Source organism: Schistocerca piceifrons, chromosome 4 (assembly GCF_021461385.2).
Source record: "Schistocerca piceifrons isolate TAMUIC-IGC-003096 chromosome 4, iqSchPice1.1, whole genome shotgun sequence".
NCBI classification, from domain to species: Eukaryota; Metazoa; Arthropoda; class Insecta; order Orthoptera; family Acrididae; genus Schistocerca; species Schistocerca piceifrons.
Window position 1 is genome coordinate 612,489,549 of NC_060141.1, and position 9,911 is coordinate 612,499,459.

General features: G+C 41.2%; 1 pseudogene; it reads left to right on the forward strand.

Moving 5' to 3' along the window:
- The first annotated feature begins 2,958 nt into the window (after nt 1-2,958).
- LOC124796789 lies at nt 2,959-3,075 on the forward strand (annotated as a pseudogene).
- Nucleotides 3,076-9,911: the final 6,836 nt, after the last annotated feature.

The window sequence follows — 9,911 nt, forward strand, 5'->3', positions numbered from 1 at the left end:
TTCATGAATCAATTACCTCACAAAAACCTTCGTTACTCGAACTACTGCAATGCAACGAGCGCCAATACTGCCAGCTAAATAAAAGATTCTAACTACTGAAGGCACTAACTACTGATAGGCATAGTTAGCAAATAAAAGATTTTAATAGAGAACAAACAATGTATTTACCTTAATAGTGTTCAAAAGTCATAACAAATAATATATCAGTTCATGACATCCAGTCTTACCAATTTACTGTCTCTGATGGACACACGTCCAAATCATCCGCTCTCAAAACTCTGCCATCTCTCTCCCCACATCCACCACTGCTGGCGGCTCACCTACAACTGCCACACACTACAATAGCGAATATTCTAACAATGCTAACCAGCCATAGACTGCACACAGCACAGTCACTGATTTTCATACAGAGCGCTACGTGGCGTTACCAACATAAAAAACCTAAACAGCCTACTTACACCTAAACAGCCTACTTACAGTAAGAATGTTCAAATGTGTGTGAAATCTTATGGGAGATAAGTGCTAAGGTCATCAGTCCCTACGCTTAGACACTACTTAACCTAAATGATCCTAAGGACAAACGCATACACTCATTCCCGAGGGAGGACTCGAACCTTCGCCAGGACCAGCCGCACTCGTCGTAAGACAAGACAGTTTTTTTGTATATCGAAAATGAATATTCCACGAGGAAAATGCTCCAGACGAAGACTATAAATATCCTAGCCTTCGCACCACTTCTATGCTTTCATCATACATTATTAATCACCTATTGCTTCTCAGATTCTTTTCAGACCACGTCCGAATCTGAATTCACTTTAGAGCAGATAGATAAATTAATACCTCTTACAATCATGATCATTTGAAATCAAATAAATCACACCAACGTATATAAAGTATTTTACATTCTTGAAAGTAAAATTCGTTAGGGTCAGGAACCATCAAACCAATCCCAAGCTACACCTATCTGCGAACCAACTTGCAACTACAATAAGTGGTAAGAATGTAGCAAAATTTAACTTTTCACTATCGCTGATTCTGCAAGTCCCTAAAATGTCACTATCATTATAAATCAGAACACCTCGTTCGGGTAAGTAAGGTCAGTTTAAGTAAACTTCCTCTCACACGAAAGAGTAACTTATGGTGCATGAAATTGAGTGAATAAAACACAAGGACACATCCTACATCAAAACTTAAGTAATTAAAATTAGAGATCACATAACCACACAAATATATATACACTCCTCCGAAAAATAAAGAATTAAGTTCGTCATCAATAAAAAGAATTAATAAGTTACTTACTAGATAAACACTCTCTAAAGTACTCACTATGCGGTGTGTAGTCTCTAATTAGTAACACTGATCCCACTACGGGTGTGTCATAGTCCAACACTAAACACAATTACTATAAATTTAATCATAGTCCTTCACTCCTTACTGTTCAATTGCTAATCACTATTAATTTAATCATCATAATCCTATTCACACGGTTAATCATTTCACATGATGTTCCGTAATATCGTGGTGGGGGTACAGTCCTGTGATTCGTAAACTTTCTGGATATGCCAATAAATACGCGCCAGGGTTAGGAATCTTCACAATTATGAATGGTCCAATGTATAGTAGTTGCCACTTCCTATTCTTTTTGAAAAGTAATGAGGATCGCTGATGCACTCGCAGCAATACCTTCTCGCCGTTCTTGAATGTCTGCATCCATTTGAGTTTCCTGTCATAATACTTTTTTCTGATTCTGACCTTCTCGGTGAGATTAACCAGACCTTGTCTAATTTTCTCCTCCCAAGGTATGTCTTCGAAATTTTATCTTCCCATTCTTTTCTTTTCTTTCTTCTAAACATCAATTCAGCAGGCGTGAATATGGTTGAGGCGTGAATATGGTTGAAGCGTGAAGCTCGTTGATCATAATTTCCTCTTATACAGGTTTATTAAGACGCTTGTGAACCGGACAGAAGGTATGACAGTATGTCCTATGTGGCCCGCCCAGTTAGCCGTGCCGTCTAATGCACGGCTTTCCGGGCGGGAAGGCGTGCCGGTCCCCGGAACGAATTCGCCCGGCGGATTAGTGTCGAGGTCCGGTGTGCCGGGCAGCCTGTGGATGGTTTTTAAGGCGGTTTTTCATCTGCCTCGGCGAATATGGGTTGGTTCCCCTTATTCCGCCTCAGTTACACTATGTCGGCGATTGCTGCGCAAATCCTTTCTCCGCATACGCGTACACCATCGTTATTCTACCACGCAAACATTGGGATTACAGTCGTCTGGTGTGAGACGTTCCCGAGGGGGTCCACTGGGGACCGAACCGCACAATAACCCTGGGTTTGGTTTGGGGCGGTGCTGGGATGAATTGACTGCTGTAGCCTGTTGTGGGGTTGTGAACCGCTGAGGACTACGGCGGGGACGAAGCCTCTCCGTCGTTTCTAGGTCCCCAGTTCAATACAATACAATGTCCTATGTGGCATAAAATCGGGATGACACTAATATCCTTTGATAATTTCAAGTTTTTCTTCAATAACAACTGAATGAGATAATAAGAGACTTGATAATTGATGCTTCTGTTCATCAGTGAGGTTCAAGGGTTCCTTCAATTTCTCGATTACTTGATCTGGAAATGTTCACTGTGTTCATGGTAAACAAATTTCGGCGTTAATTATTTGTGATGATCAAGCTTATGCGGGCCACACGGCAGTACCTCTCGTACTCCTTCTTTCAGTATTAAGTCAAGCCCCACTAAAGAACTGTCGATTCAAAATTTAGCTTTCCCTGATGAGAAATCTATGCTTCCGTTCCTCTCTCTTATGCTACTAATGGCCAGAATACAATCCACGATCAACTTTTCAACAACCAGGAACGCACATGTAATTGCTGTATTTCCCAATTTCTACTTCAATTGTGTCTGCATCCTGACACTTGTGGATATTGTTCTTAAGACTCCTATAATTCTACAGTGCCAACGGTCGTGCCGCAGTGGTAACACCGGTTCCCGTCAGATCACCGAAGTTAAGCGCTGTGGGCTGGGCTAGCACTTGGATGGGTGACCATCCGGTCTGCCGAGCGCTGTTGGCAAGCGGAGTGTACTCAGCCCTTGTGAGGAGCTACTGGGTTGACAAGTAGCGGCTCCGGTTTCGGAAACTGACATACGGCCGAGAGAGCGGCGTGCTGACCACATGCCACTCCATAACCGCATCCGGTGACGCCAATGGCATGAGGATGACACGGCGGCCGGTCGGTTCGTTGGGCCTTCAAGGCCTGTTCGGGAGGAGTTTAGTTTTTTAATTCTCCAGTTCTCCACTGGCAAAATTATTAGTTTTGCTTTTCGCGATAGCTTCTGGAACAAAGCACTTAAAATCACATTAGCCGAAGCTCCCGAGTATAATGTTACAGTGACTGGAATTTCTTTGATTGTAGCAAGGATTTCCGACACTGGCACGAAAGAATAAACCTTGTCACATCGATAAATATCCTCATACAATTCCTCCGATAATTCCTTTCCGTCATTATACCGTAGGATCTGAACTGCTGGTCACAGCACCTATTCGAATCCCTAACCGCGTCTCTGCGGCAAGAGTGGGTGACGATTAATTTGCTGGACGAGCGTCATTGCCACTATTTGCTTCGTTTATTAACTCTTAATTATTGGTGTCTGCATGAGTCAATTTCCTGGCATAGACTGCAGTTGATTCTGTTGTTGCTGTTGTGGAAAGTTATTGTCTCAAAACTGGATAGTTAACGGTTGCTGTATATTAGATTGGGGTGGATTTTACCTCCGATCACCTCTAATGAATTTGTTTCTGGCCGGTCGGAAGCTGCTACCACTTTCATTTCCACGGTTGTTCTCCAGGATATTGTTTGAATTACCATTTGGTACAATGCTTATATTTGCTTTACCCATTCGGTTGGTTTTTTGTGCATTACTACCGTTTACAAGGCCATTTGGTGTGTGGTAGGCACCAGTGTTTCCATTATTATACCCGTTACTTGATCCTGACGTGGACTTGAGGTCTTCTTAGATTAGGTCGGTCGAATGTAACACACAGACAAAAAATCCTCCAAATTTTCGTCTGACACATTAACTAGCTGATTCCTCACACTGGCCGATAATCTAGCTTTTAATATTCTCAATATGTCCTGTGGTGGTAAAGGATCGTCCCAGTAACGATATTTATTAAGATATTTTTCGAAGTACTTTCTTAACGTCCCTTGCTTGAATGAGAACAGCTCAGGGTAAAATAGTTCTTGCCGCAACCATTGTTGAATTCCATGCGACCAGTACTTTGCTAAGAACGCCTGTTCAAATTCATCGTCAGCCCAACAAGATTCGCATGCGTCGGTTGCCCATAGTGCACCTTCTCCTTGAATATAACCTGATACAAAGCTTATCTTCTATGCATCAGTCCAGTTCCATGGCAAAGTTCCCCTGAAGCTTCGCACGAACACTACGGTATTTACCGTCCTCTTACCAGGATTATATGACTGAAATTGGCGATACTTTAGCATTTTCTCTTCGATATTAGGTGTAGAATACATGAAGGGCTTATTTCAATAGTGGTACAAGTCCATTTTTGTTCATTTTGAGATACAGAGTCCTAAGTTAAATGAGGGCTGAAAAATCTGCAGTTGAGATACCAGAAATATTCAAGCATATGGCTTCTTGCTAGAGATGAACCATTCTTTCTGTTTGGATCATTAATTTCAGGAGCATTATAGGCAGAAAAGTGGAGGTAATAGACTTGTACCACTATTGAAATAAGCCCTTCACGTGTACTGACCCGTAGCGGCTTCTTGTGTCATATATAGGGGATTACAAAATGGCGAACATACGTTTGGATTTCTGTAACTAGTTGCGTGGCCCAAAGTTTGCGGTCGTGGAGCTTGATATACCTCGCTACCACTCGAAACTCTTCTAGCTTTCCTTTGGTTATGTTGATAGATTCCCCGACTTGTTACTTCCATTTCACAAAGTCAGAACCTAGGGGCGTCTTAACCTCTTCTAATCATTTCTTAATGAAATTTCCTTCTGGCAATTCATCCATGGATAAGGATGAGATAGCATATTTTACACAATCTGTTATCGCCTGATTCAGCTGCTGTTCCTTCGCCGTTGCCCAGTTGTCGGTCTCCTCCGAAAAGTAACTCTTATTTACCTCACACAAAATTTTCATTGATTTAATCTTCCTGTCCTGAGGAAATATTTTGCAGTATTTTGCTGATGCTAGCAACCGTTTCTTCTACCTGATTCTGTCGATTCATAATTTCATTGACAGTATCACCTCTCTTTTAGATCTCTATCGGAAATTTGTCTTGTGCCTGTCGCAACTCTTGTAAGTCATTCAACAAGGCCTCTTGCTTTCTGATAAGATCAATTACTGTCTGCTGCATTTCGTTTTGATTTTGAACGTTCAGCAGAATTACGTCGACCTGTGTTTGCGTTTCAGACTGCGCTTGTGCTGTCTGATCGACTTGAATGTTCATATCTTTTTGCTCTTGAGCCATGGTTGACTGCTCTTGTGTCATGGTTGACGGCGCTCGCAACATAAGAGACTTGTTATCAGATAGCAAACTAGACTTCTGCATAATTAAGGTGAGGGGATCAATCGCGGATGCTGAGGATCTAGCTAGATCCTGTGCCACAGCTGTGAGATCGTCTATTGCGCTCGTTTCAGTTGACTGCATTTCGCTTTTTTATTCCGCGCGAGTTAAAACCATGAAATACTGCCAACAATTTCGTAAATTCTACTTTTTCGATTAATACACACAATAAATTTAGTCACTATTCCACATGCAATTAAAATCTCGTAGCACTTCAGAAACTACCGCTACAGAAGTTTGTCTGCAGAATGACAGCGAAAATGGAAAACTACCCTTTACAGAGAACAGCAACAGAGTCCTTGCCACTTCTAGAAGAAGTGGCATGAAAGATAATTGATTAGAGGTTCTGCCTTTATACAGGGTGTTACAAAAAGGTACGGCCAAACTTTCAGGAAACATTCCTCACACACAAATAAAAAAAAGATGTTATGTGGAAATATGTCCGGAATCGCTTAATTTCCATGTTAGAGCTCATTTTAGTTTCGTCCACCTACGCTCAATGGAGCACGTTATCATGATTTCATACGGGATACTCTACCTGTGCTGCTAGAACATGTGCCTTTACAAGTACGAAACAACATGTGGTTCATGCACGATGGAGCTCCTGCACATTTCAGTCGAATTGTTCGTACGCTTCTCAACAACAGATTCGGTGACCGATGGATTGGTAGAGGCGGACCAATTCCATGGCCTCCACGCTCTCCAGACCTCAACCCTCCTGACTTTCATTTATGGGGGCATTTGAAAGCTCTTGTCAACGCAACCCCGGTACTAAATGTAGAGACTCTTCGTACTCGTATTGTGGACGGCTGTGATATAATACGCCAGTCTCCAGGGCTGCATCAGCGCATCAGGGATTCCATGCGACGGAGGGTGGATGCATGTATCCTCGCTAACGGAGGACATTTTGAACATTTCCTGTAACAAAGTGTTTGAAGTCACGCTGGTACGTTCTGTTGCTGTGTGTTTCCATTCCATGATTAATGTGATTTGAAGAGAAGTAATAAAATGAACTCTAACATGGAACGTAAGCGTTTCCGGACACATGTCCACATAACATATTTTCTTTCTATGTGTGTGAGGAATGTTTCCTGAAAATTTGGCCGTACCTTTTTGTAACACCCTGTATATGGTCTTCCTTCGAGTTTCTGGTCTGAAATTCGCATGTGACGGACCATCGTAGTCTGCACCAAATGTCGTAGCAGCAGTACTCGTTCCGTTGTGGCATGAAACAGATACACACAAATATTATACACAGAGTCCTGGCCTAAGCAAACGCCAACTTAACTTCCCTCCCCCTCTGAAATTGAAGTTAAATAGTTATGACTGAATAAGATGTAGTTACTTGAATGGAAGCTTTTGGGTGGGAGAAGTCGCTTCCTCAATATTTTTACACACTTCCAGGTACAAAATTAATTATTCGTTGAATTCTTAAACGCATAAAACAAAATGAATAGAAGTTATGGTTCATAATCATACTCTGCTTGACGCTTGTTGTCGAAGTTAGTACCTGGAATAAAATCTCTGTGGACCTGCAGAATTCCGGCAATCGTCGACTCTGAAAATTCTTAAAATAATCAGAGGCACAATTGTACGCCCAGGGGATGCCATCTTGGGTGGTATGACGTGCTCATTCTGCAGCATGACAATCAGCGTCCAAATCGTGTATCAATTTCGATAACGTCCAGAATTTAATCTCTTAAAATAGAGCATGAGAGATCGTCATGCAGGCTCTACTAATTTCCCAGGACACAAAGTTCCCTACGAGTTAGGACACACCAAATAATTTTTCGAGACACGACAAGGGGGAAGTTAAAGTAAACAAAGAATTGAACATACCATTCCCATTCATGAAATTATATTTTTCCATAAACTATTTTCCTAGTTACATTACAGTATACATCATCCTCTTGTATGAGATGAAATGTTATTACAATTAATGGAATTGTATTCCATATTCAAGATGACAGCTTGCAATAATGTTGCTAATTACAATTCCTCTGCGAACCTAATCTCCGCAATTCTCAGTCAGAAATATTATTATTATTTGCATTTATTTTACCTGGCAAGATTAGGGCCTTCAGGCCCTCTCTTACACCTAACCAGGTATACTCAGATTCAACAAATTTCAGTTTCTACAGGACATTAAGGAGATATAACATGTTATACAGTATCAATGTTAAAGAAAAAAAATAGAGATTATAAAAGTAGTACAATGATAATTATAAGAATCAAAAAATAATTATAACAATCAAGAATAATAATAATAATAATAATAGTAATGACTATGTATATGAAAGTAAACATTTTTCTTTTATGAATGTCAGTCCTATTGCTAGTTGGGAATTTTCTCGTTATATATTCTTGTGGCTTGTGAGTTATTCTCATCAAGCAGAGACATAAGACGATAGAATGGGGTGAAAGAGATATAGAAGAGGTAGGTAGGTTAGAGGAAGAGAAATAGAATGGTAAAATTCGAAACTATGATGGAGAGGAGAAAGAAAGAGATGAGAGGGGCACAACAATGGTGGCTATACCGTCCCTAATATGTAAGTCTTGAGTTCCCTCTTGAATGTTGAGTGGTTCTGGATAAGACGCAGATCACAGGGGAGTGCGTTCCATAGTCGTATGGCTGAGATGGAGAATGACATGGAGAAAGATTTTGTGTTATGTAAAGGTACAGCCAAGATGCTAGACGTATCCGATCTTGTATTGCGGTTGTGGAATGATGATAGGTGTTTAATATGAGAAGATAAGTATTGGGGGCACCAGTGGCTAAGAAATCGATGAAGTAAGCACATCGTGTGGAGATCGCGTGCCTTATGTGGGCGTATCCAACCTAGCTGGGAGTATGAAGGACTGATATGATCATACAACCGTATATTGCACACGTATCTAACGCAAGCATTCATCACTAGCTCGAGGTGTCTCGAATTTTCACTATTTGTGCCGTGTTGAAGTACATCACAGTAGTAAAGATTAGGCAAGACTAGTGTTTGGACTAATTTTTGTTTAACATGGGTTGGAAATATTTTTCTAAGTTTTTGAATTGCATGTAGGGAGGAGAGCGATTTCCGGCAAGCTGTGACTGTTTGTTCTTCCCAGTTTAGGTGTTCATCCAAGATTATTCCAAGGTCTTTTACTGATTTTTGGTATGGTAGTTGGGTACCATTGAGGAGTATTTGAGGGACTGTTTCGCGAAAGTACCGACTGATTAACTTTGGATGAGATATAAGTATGACCTGGGATTTCTTGTGGTTTAGTTTCAGACCTAGGTTCTGTGCCCATCGAGAAACAGAGCAAAGATCTGCGGTCATACTCGCTACTGCGTCAGCAATGTTCTTGGGGCTTGCACTTATGTACAGTTGGATGTCGTCGGCATATAGATGGTAGTTGCAGGCGTGAATCACTGAAGAAATATCATTAATGTACAGTGAGAAGAGTAATGGACCAAGGACGGAGCCTTGGGGAACTCCAGAGCGCACGTTTTTCCATGATGACTTTTCCGACCCACAAATGACTTGTTGACTTCTGTTTTTGAGGTAGCTGTCGAACCAGTGTATTGCGCTGTTTGAGAAATTCAGCTCCTTCATTTTAATTAGTAATATCACAAAGTCAACTGTATCAAAAGCCTTGCTAAAGTCAAGCAGTGTTAGGATGGTAGCTTCACGTCTGTCCATAGCATGTTTAATGTCATCAGTTACTTTGATTAATGCAGTTGCTGTACTATGGTGCTTTCGAAAGCCTAACTGATATTTGTCGTGGATGTTATTAGTTTTGAGGTAATCCGTCAGCTGTTCATGGACGATGTATTCTAGGGTATGCTGATCGGCCTGTAGTCACTTGGCGACTTAGGGTTGTCAGTTTTGGGTATAGGTTGAATTAAACTTTACTTCCACTCAGTAGGATATGTACTACTGACAAGAGACAGGTTGAAGATGTCTGTGATAACTGGAGTAATAGTGTCTACGATTTTCTTAATCATGCCAATGCTCACTCCATCATTTCCTAATGCCTCGGAAGAGATTCTCATAATTGCCTTGTGTACTGTGCCGGTAGTGACATGTTTTAGAAAAAACTTGTCTCTCGAGAGATTGATATCTTGGGGCTGCGTGGCAGTTCACAGCTGTTGAGAAGAAATCATTTAATTCTTCTGCAGACGCTTGATAAACAGCGTACTTCCATCGTACATGTAATGTTCCATATTATGTCAACAGTGTTTCTATATCACGAGTCAGAGATAATCTGTCTCTCGCAGTCGTAAGGAGTCTTTGTGCCATAAAAATTGATTGCCCCGTAATACTCGTTCGCCA